The sequence below is a fragment of the Schistocerca cancellata genome, chromosome 6 (assembly GCF_023864275.1).
Source record: "Schistocerca cancellata isolate TAMUIC-IGC-003103 chromosome 6, iqSchCanc2.1, whole genome shotgun sequence".
Taxonomy (NCBI): Eukaryota; Metazoa; Arthropoda; class Insecta; order Orthoptera; family Acrididae; genus Schistocerca; species Schistocerca cancellata.
The window spans coordinates 526,587,217-526,608,825 of record NC_064631.1 but is presented as its reverse complement, the minus strand read 5'-3'; positions in this window follow the sequence as shown (position 1 = coordinate 526,608,825).

The window sequence follows — 21,609 nt, the reverse complement described above, 5'->3', positions numbered from 1 at the left end:
TCACGCCTGTCGCGACACCACTGGAGGCGGGCTGCACGATGTTGGGGCGTGAGCGGAAGACGGCCTAACGGTGTGCGGGACCGTAGCCCAGCTTCATGGAGACGGTTGCGAATGGTCCTCGCCGATACCCCAGGAGCAACAGTGTCCCTAATTTGCTGGGAAGTGGCGGTGCGGTCCCCTACGGCACTGCGTAGGATCCTACGGTCTTGGCGTGCATCCGTGCGTCGCTGCGGTCCGGTCCCAGGTCGACGGGCACGTGCACCTTCCGCCGACCACTGGCGACAACATCGATGTACTGTGGAGACCTCACTCCCCACGTGTTGAGCAATTCGGCGGTACGTCCACCCGGCCTCCCGCATGCCCACTACACGCCCTCGCTCAAAGTCCGTCAACTGCACATACGGTTCACGTCCACGCTGTCGCGGCATGCTACCAGTGTTAAAGACTTTTTTTTTTTTTTTTTTTTTTTGCTGCTCTTTATTTATTGACCCACCTTCTAATTGCTTATGGTGGGTCGTATTAAGCCTCTTAGCCACTGTGACTGGGCTCGGGCCCAGGAGTGGTTATGTGAGTTACCTCCCCTGTTCCCGATCCCACTCACACTGTTGCCCAAGTCTTGCCACGTGGAGGCGGGCTTTTACGTTACTTGTTCGTTGTGCAGCTTTTAGATACGTTACAAATAATATAAATAATACGGAAATGGAAAACAATTTCATTTTGATTTTAAGAAGGAGTAAATAGAAAGATAGGAAAGAAAAGGATAGAGAAATTACCACCACCTATGTGTGGGTTGCGGTCAGGGTCTTGGAATGACCTTCAAGACGCTGGCCGCCACTCACAGTTCACATATGTACTTGTAAACTTAATTAGCTTTTTACTACTTACATAGTGCAAAATTAAATATTAACTAGTCTAGATGTGATGGAGTGATTTTATTGAATTTGTTTAGGTCTGTGTGTGTGTCATTATGTGTGGTTGTGGGTGTGTATGTGTGCTTGTCAGACAAGTTCTCGCTTGATGAATGATTGGCACCTCCCGGCTATATGGCAACTCAGCCTGGACGGTGGTTTTCCCCGATCTACATTGTGTATCAGTCGGGTTGGGCCCAGCAAAGGGGAACCACAATTAAGATCCTTCCATCCAGGCCCAGTGTTGTCTCTCGTCGGGAGGCGTAGGTTCATATGGTAGGTGCCTATCTTGGAGTTAACCCTTGTTTACAGGTGTCATGTCACCTTTTGACTGCATATCCTCTTGTGTGTGTTCTTGTATGTATGTGCTATGTGCGTGTGTGTGTATGTGTGTACATATGCATGTAAGACCAGTTCCCGCCTCCTGTGTTAAAGACTGCGATGGAGCTCCGTATGCCACGGCAAACTGGCTGACACTGACGGCGGCGGTGCACAAATGCTGCGCAGCTAGCGCCATTCGACGGCCAACACCGCGGTTCCTGGTGTGTCCGCTGTGCCGTGCGTGTGATCATTGCTTGTACAGCCCTCTCGCAGTGTCCGGAGCAAGTATGGTGGGTCTGACACACCGGTGTCAATGTGTTCTTTTTTCCATTTCCAGGAGTGTATGAATTTCTCCAATTGATGATGACTCTTTAGAATGCAACAATTTTTCGTTTCCAAGATAATAACCTGGTTTTTTGCGATTGTAGTGTTCTTTAGCACATGCGATATTATTCGAACTCGGGCACTATGATTTACTGCCCAACATTGCCTAGCGTACAGAGAATTTGTCATCTGAATAAATCCGGCTACTCTGGTAGCTGCTTCGCAGTTAACTGACTGTTCTAAAAACGAATCAACTGATATTCTCGAAAAGGCTTTTCCGTTCTTCGTACTCCGAATGTTCCTTGTTTTAATGACAAACGTAGTAAAAGATGAGCATTGTCTGTGCTGCATAGTTTGAAAGCAACGACATTAATTTTTTATCTGGAAGCGAAGAAATATGAACTATCTTTGAGAGAATGGAAACACAAATTTTTGCAATTTCCGGTTCTGACACTTTTCATTAACATGTTGTAATAGGATATTAATTGTACGTAAACGGTATAAAGCCGAGCTGTTATTACAAACCTTCTTTCCAATGCTTCGAATAATCTTAGAGCAGCTTCGCGTTTTGTTGGAGACGTAGTTAAACGATAATTTTAAAAATCTTCCAGTTATTTATCAATGACAATATTCTTTCCATCGTCAAGTTACAGACTATAGTCAATCGAAGTGAGCCTACTGCTGCATGCACAGCAGTCGATTGAGGGATAAGAGCGTAACAAATAAATAGCCGTTCTCAACACAGGAGCGTAACACGCACCGGAACGTTCCTTTAATTTGTGGAAGTACCTATAGGTGACATCGAAAATGTCTGAAAACAGTATTTTGATACTCCTGATAGCCATTCAAACGTTTCTGAAAAAAAGTGAACGGGACAACTTGAACACAGTTCAGTTAAATTTTTTGACGTTTCTGAAAGTGCACTCAGCCCAAATACTAAGCGCAAAATCTCTGGAAACATACAATTTTCGTAATAAAATGACAAAATCTTTGTACATTTTTAACACAAGACCTATTGTGTCATACCATCTGCCTTCTACAGCGATCTGAGTTGGATGAATCACTGAATTTTAAATATACATTCAGTAGAAATGCATAAACTTTTATTCCAAGTAAAAGGTTTAATAAACGTAAATTAAAACTTAATTCTTAACGGTTAAAATCTAAAGCTATTCTAGTTACGGCTTAACCGTTACACAGCGTGTAGGCCTAGTTACAGTAATAATCAGAAGTTCTCATAGTAATTAATCATATCTTCCTTGGATTTCAGTTAGAAGGTTGCGTCACCTTTCCACGGCACAGAGGTTGAAGTAAGAAACCGCTGAAGGTAAAAAAAAAGTTTCAAATCACTTTCAGCACAAAGTCTGTTTCCGCATTTGATTTTAAATAGGCTTATGAAGAAAATGACTTTTCGCACAAATATGTGGATTAAATTATTCGCTAAGCGTGGTAATTCCGTCAAACATAACCAACATCCAACTAATGAGAAAGATTTTAACTTTTCTGTAAATTTTTTAGAAGGTGAAAAATTTCTGACTGTTACATTGGATTGAGAATGCAGTTGTTATTGTTGGACATGTTCTTTAACCATGTTCTTGACATTTTCGTCGAAAGAAAGATGATTTTATACCAGGAAGCCGTCAAGGGTATCAAACCACTCGCTTCGATGCCTATTGAAACACGTTTCCCAAAAATTAAGTTTTTTAAATGAATGATTCGACACGAACTTGCACAGTGTAAACGTTTATATTTCACCATGGAAGAGAGAAGGTTAAACTATTAATTTTTGAGAAATATCTGTCACATAAGCTAAAGTTTCAAGCCCGATTTCATCTTTCATGCAATTCGCTTTGTGAAAGGCATGGCTGGTGAGAAAAACGTAAATTTCACCTTCACGTTGATACAGTCTGGAAATAGTTCCACCTCGAGATAGCCACCCAACTTCAGAGTGGGACGACAGACACTAACAAATGCTTTCAAATTCCTCACAAATCACTGCAAAGAAGGTGGGAATTTGCAGGGTGAGCATTAATAACATTAATTATTTTCACTGCATCGTCCACCAGATTTCAATACATCCGGCATGCGTTTGGAAACAATAGCCTGTCAGTGAATGCAGCAGTATCTCCAAGAAGCGTTCGGCGCTACTGATTTTATTTTGGCAACATACCCACCATAATACTCTGTCAGATTTCGCACCATCTGAACTATTGCCTACACAGCGCGGCCGTCAATTGAATTTTTGCAAAAGTATTCATCAGATAAATATTTCTCTTCCCGTGGTTCTCTGTTTTAAGGGTCTGCAGAATAGTATCTCCTCTTCTACAGACACACCATTAATACAACAGAGGAAAAGCAATAAAATGACTAAATTGATAACATCATTCGATTCATCAAGTTGAACTGCAATTTCAAGTTCGACATAATTTGACATGGCTTTAACCCGGCGGTTGACCGTGTTGTCGGGCAGTGGTAACATATTGACTTTTTTTGTGCAAGATTATTCAAGCATGCACTGTGCAACGTCTTTTTACATGGACGTGATAAATCTTCAGCTTTTGAATTTGGTTTTGAAGTTTGAGCAATTCTGCAGCTAGCGCGACAGGACACTGCAACAACATTGTCATTGTCACTGTTTGCAGTGGATGTAGAAGTAGTTAAATCGTCTTTCCACTTCTTAGTTTTTCGTGTAAAGAAGAAGTAGATTTGTTTACGTGGATGGGTGTTGAGTTCGCATATGGCGTTTAAGTAGAGAAGGTTCAGTCTGAAGCGAGAATGTGGCCAAAAACAACACACCACAGTCATGAAAGCCGGCCAGTGTGGCCGTGCGGTTCTAAGCGCTTCAGTTTAGACCCGCGTGACCGCTACGGTCGCAGGTTCGAATCCTGCCTCGGGCATGGATGTATGTGATGTCCTTAGGTTAGTTAGGTTTAAGTAGTTCTAAGTTCTAGGGGACTGATGACCACAGATGTTAAGTCCCATAGTGCTTAGAGCCATTTTTGAACAGTCTTGAATAGTCCTTGCCATCTACATATGAAAAACTAAATTAAATGTAATTATCACCGTACTTTCTTTTCCTTACATACTTTCACTTTTGTCGGATCGACACACATCACTGTAAGATGAATGATCTGTTGACAAAACACTTGCGATTTTGTTAAACTCTGTTTCGCTTTCAAACTTCCACTTTTGAACCAATTATCCATTTTAATGTGAACAGAGACGTTTCTGATACTCAACTGCCAACTTATTGCATTTGCCACAAGGAAAGGAGAAATAGGCTATTGCTGAAAATCAATGTTCTGGCTGCCAGATAACCGATCATTTGTGGAGTCGCGGTCCGGTTGTTAGTAGTTAGAACACAAAGAAGCTGGCAGACTAAATGTCCATTGTATCGAATCAAATGCATTCCTAACGTTGTTACATAACTGTAAATCAGTCATTCGTGGTAAGCGTTAATTTTGTGGTAATAATGTGATAAATTCTTGATGTTACACATCTGTAAGTAGAGTTTTAAAATAATAATAGAGTTTTAAAATAATAATAAAAGTAAGGGAACAGTAATAGATCTAACCTTGAAAACACGCTATTATGGGAAAAAATTTTGGCGAACCCTTTGAAATATGTTGCTGAGCTCCTAGGGGTTCGCGGAACCACAGGTTGGGAAACGATGACTCGATCTTGAGCTCTCGTACTGTAATGAACGACCTGAAAACGATGGGCCTCAACCTTGAAAGGAGGCAAATATGTCGTGTGAAGTAAGCTCAGAAGAAGCAGAACTCAAGAGATATACATTTGCAACGTAAATATAACTTCATATTACCAATGTTATTAATTTAAAAAAAATTACGTAAATAAACACGCATAGGTAGAGATATATGAGTTAATGACTATGTCACTAAACACTACAGTGGTCAGCTGTAAAGTATACGGCAGCCGCAGCACTAGACGATCACACGCTGACCACTAGCAGCTCAATACCAGCACCGAAGACATTGTATTTACGTATGTTCAGCCTTCATTTGATGCCGGAAAAAGCAGGGCTACCTCTTCCGCCCGTTCTGCTGTGCCGGTGATTTTCATCTCCGCCTTCATTGCCGTTGAACCGCAAACCATCACAGAAAAAGAGTCAACTAAGTCTCGCATTTTTAAATTGGAAACAGGATACAAAGTTATCATTGAACTGTTTAATAAGACAATATTAGCAGAAATGACAAAATCCGTAACTACAATACAGTTGCACTCTATGCTGCAGAGTAACCTGAGTAAACGGCTCATCGATGAACTTGAATAGGTATCATGAGCGTCCGCCCCCAACAAATGCAGCGAACAAAATGAGATTAAAAAAATGGTAGGTGAAATAAAGCACATTAGTGGCCATCAGATCATCAGATCACCGAAGTTAAGCAAGGCCGGACGTGGGCGGTATTTGGCTGGGTGACCATCCGGGTACGTTACCTGCTGTTGGAAATTTTTTCGTTCCCTTTCTGGCAAATGGGAGGAGGGCTGGTGGTGCTATGTTCCTGATGATCAGACTTCGTGCCACCGTCCTGGATTAAATTCCAAGCATTAGCGCAGTGTCTGATGGAGTGAAGGCAAGTGACACTGTTGATGGTCATCCGTCCGTCGGATGGGAAGGTTAAACTGGGCTGCTCCCATGCTACTATTCGGGATGTGTAGACCGCATACCGGCATCAGTTTTCGCGCTCTCCATCCTCACATCATCTGACAACACAAACACGACAGCACACTCGTCACAATCAGATACACTTCACACACGACTCTCACACTTCGTGGAGAGAAGGTGTTAATGTCTGCGAAGCTTACGAAAAATCTTTCCAATTAGGCAGGTGAAGCTGCCCCTATGGGAAACCATACCAAACGAATTTCATTTTGAAGAATTGGAGATAGAGAACATTAATCAGAAATACGACAATCGTTCAATAAGTAAAGCCCCGCATTAAAAAAAAAAAAAAAAAAAACAGTAATACACATAGACAAATGTCCTTGTTTCTGCTTCAGATTTGATATTTGTTTTGTGTGCCGGTGTAGTTTCGAATCGTTGTGGTAGATGGTACAGCCGTAGTACAGCGTCAAAATGGCTTCTACATACGACTCACGTTACACGCAGCGTGCTGTTATTGAATTCTTGTGTGCAGAAAAAGAAAGCATGGTGAATATACATAAATGTTTGTGTGCAGTGCATGGCGATGCTGCAGTTGATAGGAATACAGTTGGGCGATGGGTAAAGAAAGTTACAGCCTCAGGATATGCAGAAACAGAACTCCGTGATCAGCCGTGCTCGGAACGTCGCGCCACAGCCAGTGCTCCAGACATGCTGAATCGTGCGGATGCCATTATTTGTGCCGATGTGCGCATCACAGCTCGACAGTTGGCTCTACAGTTGTCGGTCAGCATTGGAAGTGCGTCTGCAATAATCGAGACTCTCGGACATTCAAAGAGCTCATCACGATGAGTTCCAAAGATTCCCACAGTGGACCACAAGAGTGAAAGAAAGGCAATTTTATCTGAATTGTTGGAGCGATTTGAGACCGACGGAGAGGCCTTTCTGCCATAGAACGAATCGTCATGGGGGACAAAAGCTGCGTGTACCACTTCGCACTGGAAACAAAAACGTAGACCATGGAGTGGCATCATCTTGCCACCACAAGACAAGAAATTCAAGATAACCCCCTCTGTCGGAAAAAATCGTGATGACAGTCTTATGCGATTGTTATGGTGTTATTCTCGTGGATGTGATGCGAAGAGGGTCAACCATCAACTCAGAAACATGGGTGAAGACTCTGAATAAACTCAGGAACCGTTTCCGAAGTGTTCTAGGGGACAAGACTCCAGGAGAAATCATGGTCCAACATGATAATGTATTGAAAGTCTTTTCGGGTTTGCTGCCGGATCCTAAAATCAACTTGACTTGATATTTCGGCGATCCAACTGTTCACCATCTTCAGGAAATGCTGCTTCTGCTGATGAGTCCCGCTGAGAACTGACGCAAGATTGCAATTCGACGTCCTATATAGGCCACCGTTCAGTACACGGCGCATGCGCCTCCCATCACGGTGTCTGACTTCCAAAACAGGGAGGTGGCGCCGCCCTTAGTGAAACACTGCTGGCAACAATATATCGCAATCAAGGCCGCACCGAAGAACGTTCAGTTTTGATGCGAGATAATACAGGATTCCACGTTTTGCTAAGAGGAAACCCATTGTCCCTGTTGATTAAATTATCAGCCAACCTAATTTCGATCGCCTCTTTATACACACTATTCCAAAAACCGGAAATGTTGGCAATTACAACAGTTTCCTCAAATTTCATTATTTTGTGTCTCTCATTCAAGGAAGTGTTCTGCTATGGCCGATTTTTCCGGCTGTTGTAGCCTCGTGTGACGGCGATGTTCCACACACCTGTCATTCACTGTGCGAATAGAACGGCCAACATAAGCTTTCCCACATTGACACGGGATTTTGTATACCCCGGGTTTCCTAAGTCCCAAATCATCCTTCACAGAGTCGAGCAGAGCCCTAATCTTAGAGGGTGGACGGAACACACTCTTAATGTTAAAACTCCTTAAAATTCGTCCAATCTTAAACGATAAGGCTCAAGCATAAGGAAGAAAGGCCACAGATCTATGTTCCTCTTCAGACACCTCCGGAGACGGTCCAAATTCCACAGCCCGACGAATCTGTTTCTCGGTGTATCCACTTTACTTAAAAACAGTCATCAAATGCTCAAGTTCTTGGGTTAAGCTGTCTGCATCGGAAATGGCATATGCTCTCCGTACCAAAGTCCTAAGGACGCCACTACGTTGGTGTGGTGGATGACAACTCTTAGGGTGCAGATACAAATCTGTGTGTGTCGGCTTTCGGTGAACGCTGTGTCCCAAAGTTCCATCTGGTTTTTTATAAACCATTACGTCTAAAAATGGAAGCATCCCATCATTTTCAACCTCCATAGTAAATTTGATATGGGGATGAAGACAGTTGAAGTGGTCCAAAAACCTGTTAAGAGCATCACGTCCATGCGGCCATACGAAGAAGGTGAAACGTCCCCTTTGAACAATTATACAAGACTGTGCTTAACCTGACACACAATGTTTTTAGCGCAACGCAATCTGACTATCAAAGATCCCTGCAAAAGAATGGCCCTGAGTAACATTAAACTATACCTTTCAGAAATCACATACCTCACAAAAATCTTCATTACTCGAACTACTGCAATACAGCGAGCGCCACTACTGCCAGCTAAATAAAAGATTCAAACTACGGAAGGCACTAACTACTGATGGGGATAGTTAGCAAATGAAAGATATTAATAGAGAACAAACGATGTATTTACCTTAATAGTCATAATATATATAGCAGTTCATGACAAATTACAAAACTCCGCCATCTCTCTCCCCACATCCACCACTGCTGGCGGCTCACCTCCAACTGCGCAACGCTACGCGCTGTTCACATCCAGCTGCCCAACACTACAATGGCAGACAACAATGCAAACTAGCCACAGACTGCACACAGCACAGCCAGTGATTTTCATATAGAGCGCTACGTAACGTTGCCGATAAGAAAACATAAACAGCCTACTTACATAGCCCCCATGCTCCCTACAAAAAATTTTTACAAATTGTTTTGTGCACTGGGCAATACATATTTGTTAAAATTTTTCATAATTGTAATTACAATAACAAAGAAATCAAATGCACACACTTATTGATACAATGTTGGTCAAAAGCTAAAATTTTCTCACAGTCCATAAAGATAGTCCTGATCATTCATCACAATAGTAATTACAGTTTTTTTTCACAAAGTCTCATTAGTAAAAGAAATTGCACACAGAAGTAGTGGCTTTCCATGCAGTCTTGAAGAAGTAGTGTTGTCCTTCCAACGGAAAGACAGTGCTGACTCTTGACATGCTGGCAGGTAATGGGCCACAACAGAGCAAACCCACAGCAGAGTCATTCGACGTTTTGAAGAAGATTGGTAGGTAGGTCATCACAGAGTAGACCCACTGTAGTCCTGGTAGAGATTGTGGTATTGGTGGGCCACCAGAGGTGCAGACCCACTGCAGTTCTTGTAGAGACAGCCAGCAGCCATCTGTTGCAACTGTGCAGGTGCACAATCACCATTGAAGAGTCTTGAGGATAATAGAGCAAGTCCATAACCATCACTTGTGCTCTCACATAGTTTTTGGAATTGTTCTTCGAACCAGCAATGCTGTTATCCAGTCCCTTGCTGAATTATTAACACACGTGCAAACACTAACAGTCCCTACTTCTCACATATTGTCCATATATTATGACCAACAGAAAAGTGTGCAGTGAAATGTAACTAACAAGTTACTTAATTTGATGAACTGATGTCAATTACAATTTTATAACATTAGAATACAATTACAAAGATACAAAATACACCATTAAAAACATAATAATACAGATAACATTTGTGGTAATATGGGCTTTAAAAAAGAATTGAACTAACATATACATCTGTGTTACAGTAATGATGACATGAGTACATACATAAAAGATCAGAATAACTTGCGAAACATCAACTTCACACATGAGCATTAAAACAAAACAGAATAAATAATGTCTAAGCATATTTATAAGGTAAATAACATATTATTAATGCCAATTATATTTGAGGATAACAGTATTCCTCATCATAGTGAATATAGCTTAGTATTAGAAGAAAAAATTCTATGAAACTACACAGAGACAGGAAGAAAACAAATACACAAGGGTACACAAACACATAGTGGGATAACACAAAAGGAAAGTACAGGGTTTGTTTTACTGCAGTATTTTGCATGGAGATCTCCCTTCGTTCATCATTATTCCCAAAAGTCCTATCTAAGCGTGCTTTCTGTATTCTGTTCACATCCTCTGTCAAAAATAGTTTTTCTCCACTGTACAGTATCCTTTTTTTTTGCCCAAACCATTTTCATATAGCTTCTCAATACATTTCTTCCAAGTCATCATAGTTAGTTTCTTATATAGTCTACCCCTCTTAAGCTAACTTAAATCTACTGAGCTCAGATATATATACTAAGAGACGAGGCAATGCAGCATCACATAAAACAATTAATATAAACAGCAATGAAAAAACGCAGATTTGCGAAGCAAGCAGCATTAAGAAATTAGCAAAGCAATTGTAATATTACAACTAATATAAGGCAATGTGCAGCAAACAATAAAAATAAATCATTAGTAAAACTGGCTTAACTGAATAATACAAAGTCAAATTCAATAACACTATGCCTGGCAAACAGCAGCAACTTATACCTTAACATGACATAGCTCAAGCAGAAAAAATATTACAGTAAAAACAACAATGCAGATAAGGGAAATGTATATTCACATCTTAATGTCTATGTAATTAAAGTGGTGCACCACAAAAACTAATTCTACAAAAAATTACCAAGTACTCGAAAAGAAAATTATATATGCAGTTACTGTTATTAGTCCCTTCTTAATGTTCTCTCCATTCCAAGAGCTACTTTTTCGAAGAATGTGTATCAGAAAATAATTATTTAATAAATCTGTTGACAGAAAGTGTTCACATTAGCAGATGCTTTTACGTTTATTTTATAAAACCAATGCTGCAACACAGCTCGAAAACAGGTATCAAATAAAATAAGCAATTACGCAAACCAAAGCATAAAAATATCATACAGTAGTCATGTGACATTTCATAAGTTAGTAGAAATTCTCTCAACTCTCGTAGAAAGACGCTTGTCATAATCAGGTGTGCAGGTGTAAGTATCTTTCCAAGTAATGAGGGTGTCGCATTTGCAAAGTTTTCTCTAAAGGAATGTCAATGGCGAGAATAATGGCCTCCCTTTTTTTTTCACCTGATGGCATTCTTTTGTCAGACGACTACCTCTCAGCTGGGCGCCCAAAACGCATTACGTCAAGGTCACTTACCTTTCTTACTGAAATATTTACGACAGCAGTTTCTGCTACAGTGAATCTCATATACAAGATTTCACGGGTCGAGAATTTGCGTTGCAAATGTGTAGAAACAAAACATTATGAATATAACAGTGTCCAAGAAATTTTCGCCGGCATTGTGATACATTCACACACGTTTCATAACTCTTAAAGTACGATTCTTGGTTTCCAACAACCTTTTTCACACATCAGAGTCCCTAACCACTACTCATTATTCCTTTCCTTATTACACATATACGTATTCATCGACACTCTTCAATATTTCATCTTTATAAATATGAAGCATAATCAAATAACTCATATAGCCTCAGCCTATTAATCATAAACATACCTCAGCAGCATAATACGCATCGTCGTCGTAATAATAACATCATAACACCTCAGTCAAATCTCAAAAACGTCGTAGCTTTCTGCAATAATTTCAAAACCTAAAGAATATTCTCTGCTCATTTCAGTAGTGTCATCTACCTCAAATGTACTTTAAAAATCATGATCCCATACCAAATATATCATTCAAAGCTCTCATAATATCACAATGGGTCCGAAAAAATATGAACAGTTCACAAAGTACAGACAAAACACAATTTCGTAAGTGTGAAGTTATCCAACGGTGTAATTACGTAAACATCTGTCACTGCCGTAGGGAAAAAGTTGGTCTCTCTCAGTTAAATGATCAGATAGCTATGTAATTTATGTGTTAGAGGAATATGGTACCAATGTGTAAAGTTGTATAAGCAAATACCATATTAGCTAGGGCTCCTTGTGCTTGCCAGACACATGGTACACAAAGTAAGTGTGTACCCCCCTGAGGATTATTGTAATTATACCCTCAGCTGTTACAGATTACAGCAATGGAATGAAATGTATCACGGAAAGCTTTCTTTGTAATTCAAAAATCTTTAAAGATAAATGATTTAAGTACAAAATTAATCACTCAAATACGTGTCCTGTAGCGCTAAATGTGCGTCTTGCTGTAAGATAATCTCTGTGGAAGTGTCGTAATTATCGTCCTCCAAAAGGTAAGTTCTGCAGAAGTCAATGTACTGACCTCATGATAAACAAAAGTGAAATGCTTTGCGTATAGATATCATACTTATTACGCTTATTGGCGTGATGAAGAAAGTACTGTGCTGTAACGTATTGTTGTGCTACAGAAAAGGCTGTCTCCTTGTAGCTATACCACAAAAGTTACTACTAAAATATGTTTTGCTTTCCAGAAGAATTCAGAAAAACCGTGCAGATATAAAACAGATACTCCGCAAAAGCAACATTGTAAATTGTCACTCATTAGTAGCGTCGTGATAAAATCGTATAGCTGTCACATAAACTAACCATTGTCTCATCTGGTATCTCACAGAAAGTACTTTACATCCAGAATGTATTTTCAAGTAAACCAAAATGTTGCATTAGAATCTCATTAGCAGTACTGGTAAATGTTCTAAGTATGTGAGCCTTATAGTCGTTAAGTAATCGTGCAACTAACAAGCAAGAAAGCACACACACAATAACACTGTGTTGTCTGTTCACAATAACAATGCATTCGTAATTTCTGTTTAAATAAGTTCTCTTGGTTCTTGACTGGATATTTAACTTTAAACATTGTTGCATGGTAACAGTTTCTAAAGCATACCAGTAACGTGAAGTGAAACGTTTTATGGCAATGACAAAGTTAAAAAGCAGATTATCTTTCAATAAACGGTTTTACATGTGAAATGTAATGTGGTGTAAACCTTTGCTCTTATTAGTATGCAGAGTTTCAACTTGAATGCAATTATCATGCGGTACTCGTCCATAAAGAATACTGGAATTTTGCTCAAGGTTAGCGTCAATGTTATTTTTCCCTGAGCCAGCGGGCGCAAGTGGCTGCCTGCGGTGCGAGTCATTGTCTGTTTCTTTGTTGGCGCGCGTCGTTATTGGGATTAGGAGACCTATCTTCTAAAAATTCGCCTTGCCGAGAGGGCTCTGCTCTGTTTAAATCCCGCCAGTTCTGATGCAATTCAGGTCTGTCGTTACGATCATATCGTCAGTCGTCATGTCGGTAGATTCCATAGTTTCTTTCTTGTCGGTCATGTGCTGGAGAATTTCTCCCTGAATCGTAACTGCGCGCTGGACCGTTGCGTCTGAAGTTATTCTGTCTCCCGTGATAATAATAGTTCTGGTTGCCAAATTGTCTGTTTCTATGATTGTCTCTGTCATATTCATTACTACGGAAATGCGATCTTTCTCTGTAACTATTACTCTGCCAGTGGTTGTCATATGGGTGGTGTCTGTTTTGGTCACGATTTACGTTGTAAGAATAGGTTTGTCGTGGCCATTTATTGTTTGTCATCACGGAATTGTGATGGATGTGACCTGTAGTGATTGTTTTCCTGTTTTCACATCCCGCGACTGTCTGTGTCAATTTCTAATTCTTGTAAGAGTCCCTAAAAAGCTTCAATGTCGTCTTTGCAACGTCCTGCCAAAATAATATGCCGTAAATGTTCAGGCAGTTTGATTAAGCAAATGCGGATGCGTTCTGAGGTGCTGTATGGGTTTGACAGGTACTGATTCTTGTGCAATATGTCTTCAAAATATTTGACAAGACTGGAAAATTCAGATTGTTCAAAGTGTTTCATCATCATGATGCTATGTTTTACTCGGTCTTGTGTAGCTTGTGACCAATATGCTGAGAGGAACGCATGGTAAAATTCTCCTTCACTGTGACAATCGTGAATGACCGATCGCATTCTTACAGCTGGTTCATTCTCCAAGTAGCCACACATAAATTCTAACCTGTGCTCCAATGACCAGTTGGGAAGAAAACAATGAGAGAATTGATGGAGCCACGCTTGTGGATGAATGTCGTTATCAGAATTCTTAAACGTTTTAATTTACGTGTAGTAATGAACAGCTTATAGTCAAAATCATCGTGTCGGCGAGTAGCATGTCGGTCATTGTTACGTCATATCGGCGGTTCGATCTCAAAATTCGGTGCACATTGCCAATTTCTTTCATAACTTCCGAAATGCCCTGTGTTATTATTTTGTGGCTGTTCCGTATTTCTATGTCCCTCTTCCCGTATTGGAGCGCGGGTGTCCTCTGAAATACGTAATTCTTGTATTACCTGTGTCAGCTGATCTTGTATTTCCCGGATTTCTCTTTGGTGTTGCGTATTAATTTGATTCAGATTTTGTTTCAGTTTCCTAATTTGTTCGCACTCTTCTGTGTCATTAAAGACTACCGGTTTTGTGTCATTCAGATCATCATCTATCTTCATAGATAAGTTAGTGACCTGATCCGGAAGTTCGGCTACTTTCTCTGATAATTAACTAATTTCCTCCATGTGTCTTTCTGAACCAATTTTCAGAGTATCTACTGTGTCCTTTAAGTTTTCCTGAGTTTTTGCAAGTTGCGTAACCGAATCGGTAGATGCAACTGATTCCATTTTAGCTTGCAAGGTCTGATGATTTTCATGAACAATAGTTTGCAGTTCTTTTATGGCTGCTTCGTGATTCTGTAATGCATTTTCATGACGCGAAAAAATGGGTTGGAAATGCTCACGAATTTGTGTTTTTACGTCATTACAGACTTTTTGACATTTCGATTCAATGTTATGTAACTCAGTAGTTAAATCTTCACGTGTTTGTTCAAGCGTGGTGTCTAACTTTTGAAGATTTTGTTCCATTGCGTCTAACTGTTGCTCTGTTTGCCTCTGGTGTTGTTCCATTGTGTCTAACTTTTGAAGATTTTGTTCCATTGTGTCTAACTTTTGAAGCTTTTGCTGTGTTTGTCTCTGATTTTGTTCCGTTTGTTGCATTAGTTGTTATAACAATGCATTAGTGTCTGGAATCTGTTCCTCTACGCTTTTCGGCAGTGCATTTGCACCGGCAACATTCACATTTTGACAAGCTGAAAATGTGTCTTGACTTATTTGAGAAAACGGTGAGGACGCAAAACCTGAATCTACAGTATTTGTAAAATTGTGTCCTGTCGTTTCGGATTCCTGAGGCGAGCTGTTGCCGACGGATCGATCGATAATGCTTCCCTGTTCACAACCTGTTTCACTGTCTACACCATTATTTGCCGCCCGCTCCATTTCCCTATGCACAATTACCAAATTACTACTTGGAATGTCTGTTAATTCACTACACAGCGGTGCTGATAACCTACGCTCGTCGTCATTATTATTTCTCAGTTTACTTTGGAGCCTAGTGTTACGCTTTTCACACGCCATTATTGTGACAATATTTCACACGATAACACAGAAAAACACAATTTGAAGAGCAAAAATAAGAGAACACATTAACATAGCACTGAAAATAATATCTAGTTAATTGCAGCTGCGAAATACTTGGTGCAAATCTACATGCATGCCACAACTGTTTTACTGTGCAACAATGAAAAACCACAACTACCAAGGAAATTCTCTCTATAATTACGCGCTAGCAATAAACAAAAGCTACACTAAATACACAGACTACAAGAAAAAATCAGAAGATTCCAGTGAGATATCCTTGGCTAAGGGTCGACATATGAAACGTCCCCTTTGTACATTTATACAAGACTGTGCTTAACCTGACACACAATGTTTTTAGCGCAACGCAATCTGACTATCAAAGATCCCTGCAAAAGAATGGCCCTGAGTAACATTAAACTATACCTTTCAGAAATCACTTACCTCACAAAAATCTTCATTACTCGAACTACTGCAATACAGCGAGCGCCACTACTGCCAGCTAAATAAAAGATTCAAACTACGGAAGGCACTAACTACTGATGGGGATAGTTAGCAAATGAAAGATATTAATAGAGAACAAACAATGTATTTACCTTAATAGTCATAATATATATAGCAGTTCATGACAAATTACAAAACTCCGCCATCTCTCTCCCCACATCCACCACTGCTGGCGGCTCACCTCCAACTGTGCAACGCTACGCGCTGTTCACATCCAGCTGCCCAACACTACAATGGCAGACAACAATGCAAACTAGCCACAGACTGCACACAGCACAGCCAGTGATTTTCATATAGAGCGCTACGTAACGTTGCCGATAAGAAAACATAAACAGCCTACTTACGAAGGTATCGTCCACGTATCTCCAGAAGCACGATGGTTGCAAAGCTGAAGTCCTCAGTGCCATAGCCTCGAAGTCCTCCATAAATAAATTGGCGACTATGGGTGACAAAGGACTACCCATAGCCACTCTGTCATTCTGTTCAAAAATGTTACCGTTAAATAAAAAATACGTGGAGGTCAGCACATGACGACAAAGCTTCACCCGCTCTTCATCCAGTTTTTCACTGATCAAACTAAGGGACTCTTCCAGAGGAACTCGTGTAAATAGGGATACCACATCGAAGCTCACTAACAGATCTGAAGGACTCAACTTCAAAAATCCCAATCGTCGAAAAAATCCACCGAACTGGATATATGGTGTTCACATTTGCCAACAAAAGGACTGAGAGCAGATGATAAATACTTTGCCAGGTTATAGGTCGTTGCACCCAAATTACTAACAATAGGGCGTAGAGGAACCCCTTCCTTATGCAACTTAGGCAGACCATACAACCTAGGCGGAACGGCAGCACCAGGATGAAGTTTCTTACGTAAATCATCTGACAACGAACTCTTTTTCAGCAGTGAAAGTGTCTTACGTTTGATCCTTTCTGTGGGGTCATTAGATAGTCTTCTGTACGCCGGGTCGTTGAGAAGTAAATCCATTTTTAGGACATAACCATCCCGCGTCATTACAACCGTGGCATTCCCCTTGTCAGCTGGTAAAACTACTACTTCGTCATCATTCTTAAGGGAACGAATGGCTCCTCTCTCTGCGGAAGAGATGTTATCCCGCGGTGGTCGAGCCCGACGTAATGTGTGCGACACTTCTTGCCTTATTTCCTCTGCTTGATCGTCGGGTAGGCTGTGTACTGCCTGTTCTACAGAGCAAATGAACTCTGTGATAGGAAGTCTCTTGGGAGTGGGCAAAAAATTTAAACCTTTCTCCAATATCGACACTGTGGGCCCATCCAACACCTTGTTAGAGAGATTAATCACAGTACGCCGACGTTTATCCACTTCTGATGCTGTAGAACGAGAAAGAAGCCGTTCACATTTCTAAGATCGTCTGGTAACGGCGCTCCTATGTGTCCAATCTGATAACGCCCACGTGGAATCATCAACCCACTGCCAAACATCCCTTGAAAACTGCGATGACAAGTTCAAATGTAAATAAAATAAATCTTTGGAAACAATATCCAGCTGTCTACGGGTAAAACGAATACGTTCTCTTAAAAGTGCTTGGCTTGCACGTTCCTTAATCCTATTAGCTCTCTTACTGTTAATAAAATGAATAAATCTGGCGAAACTAGGAATAATACCTTCGTCAAGGCATCTCAGCAAGAAGGCGAGTGTACTCAACAGCTTTCGTTTCTTCCTCCGAAATTTATCTAACTTCTGTACAAGCTTCACCATCTCCTCCCCGTAGAGGTACTTGATGTGACTACGTAGGCTTTCCCGGCGTAATAAGTCTTGAAAGTCTTTTCGGGTTTGCTGCCGGATCCTAAAATCAACTTGACTCGATATTTCAGCGATCCAACTGTTCGCCATCTTCAGGAAATGCTACTTCTGCTGATGAGTCCCGCTGAGAACTGACGCAAGATTGCAAATGCCTGAATGAGAGACACAAAATGAAATTTGAGGAAACTGTTGTAATTGCCAACATTTCCGGTTTTTGGAATAGTGTGTATAAAGAAGCGATCGAAATTAGGTTGGCTGATAATTTAATCAACAGGGACAATCGGTTTCCTCTTAGCAAAACGTGGAATCCTGTATTATCTCGCATCAAAACTGAACGTTCTTCGGTGCGGCCTTGATTACGATATATCGTTGCCAGCAGTGTTTCACTAAGGGCGGCGCCACCTCCCTGTTTTGGAAGTCAGAAACCGTGATGGGAGGCGCATGCGCCGTGTACTGAACGGTGGCCTATATAGGACGTCGAATTGCAATCTTGCGTCAGTTCTCAGGGGACTCATCAGCAGAAGCAGCATTTCCTGAAGATGGTGAACAGTTGGATCGCTGAAATATCGAGTCAAGTTGATTTTAGGATCCGGCAGCAAACCCGAAAAGACTTTCAAGACTTATTACGCAGGGAGAGCCTACGTAGTCACATGATAATGTATGCCCACACACAAGGCTGAGAACCTGGGAACACATCGCCAAAGTGGGTTGGACATCACTGCCTCATCCACCCTACTATGCAGATTTAGCAACATCTGACTTCCACCTCTTTGCGCAACTTAAAGACTCTCCACGGAGAACACATTTCGAAGATGATAATGGAAAGATTACTGTGTCGGAAGGACAAGAGATTTTACTGTTAGGGAACACGTGATCTTCCACAACCTTGGCGTGCGGCCATAGCAGATGATGGAGACTACGAATAAAAATAGGATATGGACACCAAATTCTGACTCTTAACAATAAATATGTTCTGAGGAAAAAATGTGGGGCATTACTTATTGAACGACCCTCGTATTAGGAGCCAGGAGGAACAGGTGATAAGCTGATAAGATCAGGAGCAATGTGCGAAGAAATTTGTCGGAACAATTACCCCTCTGTGACGTCAAACGGAAACGACATCTGAATGTATACGGGCATATAAAACGCATGCACTCATGCAGATTGACAGGATACCGATGAACTATGAAAAACTCTATCCCAGTTCGCATCTACGAGTATGAGACAACGCTGAAAAGTAGATGTAACCCAGTTTGGCAATACGCAGGACGGGATCACTTAGCGAAGTAATATTCAGCTTTCGATGACAGACAGGACTACCACACAGAGAAACGAAGAAGAATTTCTTCGCAGAGATGTGACAGGAGATTAACATAGAACCAAAAGTTAATGGCAGAAGCGAGGGGAATGGTAGTGTGATCCTAAGTAGGACGACTAATAAAAGAAAAACATCTACATCTACCGGTACATAGATACTCTGCAAATCACTTTTAAGTGTCTGGCAGAGCGTTCATCGAACCACTTTCACAATTCTCTATTATCCCAATCTCGTATAGTGTGCGGAAATAACGAACACCTATGTCTTTCAGTAAGAGCTCTGATTGCCCTTTTTTATCATGGTAATGGTTTCCCCCTAAGTAGATCGGTGTCAACAAAATATTTTCGCATTCGGAGGAGAAAGTTGGCGACTGAAATTACGTGAGAAGATTCCGCTCAACGAAAACGCCTTTGTTTTAATTATGTCCTCCACAAATCCTAGATAGCTTCAGTGACTCTCTCTCCCCCATTTCGGTACAATACAAAACGTGTTGCCCTTCTCTGAACTTTTTCGATGTACACTGTGTCGCGTGCGGTAGGATTTTGGTATTTTACAAGCCATGGGCAGGACTACAAGAAAACCAATTACTTATTGATAGCGTAACATTAGGTTTCATTTATCGCTGCCTCTCCCGACTAAAGATAGTTATTCTGTTAAGGAGTTATCGACCTGGGAATGTGTAAAAATGTTGTCTGTCAAGCAATGTAAATGTCACTAAGTTCAAGCGCAAGAGTGATCTCATACAATTGACCGAAAATGTTATTCAAGGTGGCAGCACTTTTCCTTAATCAAAACGAACTGTTTTTACACACAAGCGCACAACACTTATGTATTCTTTCCTATCAAAAATATTTCATAAAAGTTCTTACGAAATAATCATGGTCCATACATTAGCACGGAACAATTTTATCACGTAAGGTGCTGTTTGCACTACATTTAAAGATTATTCACAATCTAAGTCTAATTTATTATTTATGGGGGATTCTGGGCCACCAGTACACAATTATTATCGTAAAAATTAACCATCAAGATTTGTGTCTGTTTAAAAGCTCGAATTAAAACTGCCGCCGCTCCATTTCACTAAGATGGCGGCTAACATAAGACAATCACTTATAGAATCTGGTTAAGGCATTGTTTTACTATCAACAAATAGTAACCTACATCTACTATGTGCATCAATGTTTCATATTAATTCTCCATGTTAATCACTTATTATTCAGCATTTACCTATAATCCACGCTATAGATCAATAGCGCTAATGGCTGCTCTCCTTAGTAGCTACTCAGAAAACTTAACATATACATATGACGAGAATCACAATGAAATAAAACTCCAACAAGTAGACTCTTCTCAATGGCACAGGAACTCTATTTTCAAAATATTAAATTAGTAACAAAATACTGTTTTTTACCGCCCTCAGTGCTACAAGACATCACTCACGTCCGATCATTACAACAGTTCGTACAATAAGGATTATTCTAGAAAAATCACAGATAAGAAAAGATGGAGATTTTCATTATTTTTTCCATAGGAATTGTCTGAGATACAGGTTTAAATTATGTCACTGACAAAAATAATGTATTAAGTCCTTTTTCTTAATATCACGAAAATGTTTACTCAGATTCCATATACAGCGATGTATTTTCTGAATAAATATATGGGTGGATATTACATTGCCCCTTGGGCTGAGAAAAAAAAGCTAGATCATATATAGTTTTTATTAGTCCACCATATGCTAGTTGTTTAACTTTTCCTTTCACTTCATTGACACACTGCTCCCATCACGCAAAGATTCACACATGCACTGAGTAACTTATGACACAATTAGTATTGACGTGATTGTGTAAATCGCTTCAATAACTGTGAAACCTTGGAAAATGCGGCGGAGACTTCCCGGATTAAATTATCCCCCCCCCCCCCCCCCTCATCCACCCATCTGGGTTCACTGGATTCGGAAAACCGGGCACAAAACCGTCTAAGGGGCTTCAAGAAAATATAGTTACCTACTCGTCACGCTTGACATGAATGTAACTGATAATATTCTGAACACGCGAATTTATATTTCTGTTTAGTCGCATCAGAGGTCAAGAGAGTCGTTCACGGAAGTTTAACATGAAAATTAAAAGTTCGTGTATAACGAATTTCATATAACGATATCCCGACGACATCGCGTAGCCGCCCCTCCGTCGGGTGGCTGGATCGCAGGCAGGTAGAGACCGCTGCTGGAACGCCCCCCACCGCATGGACGGAGCGTCGGCTGCCGTTGGC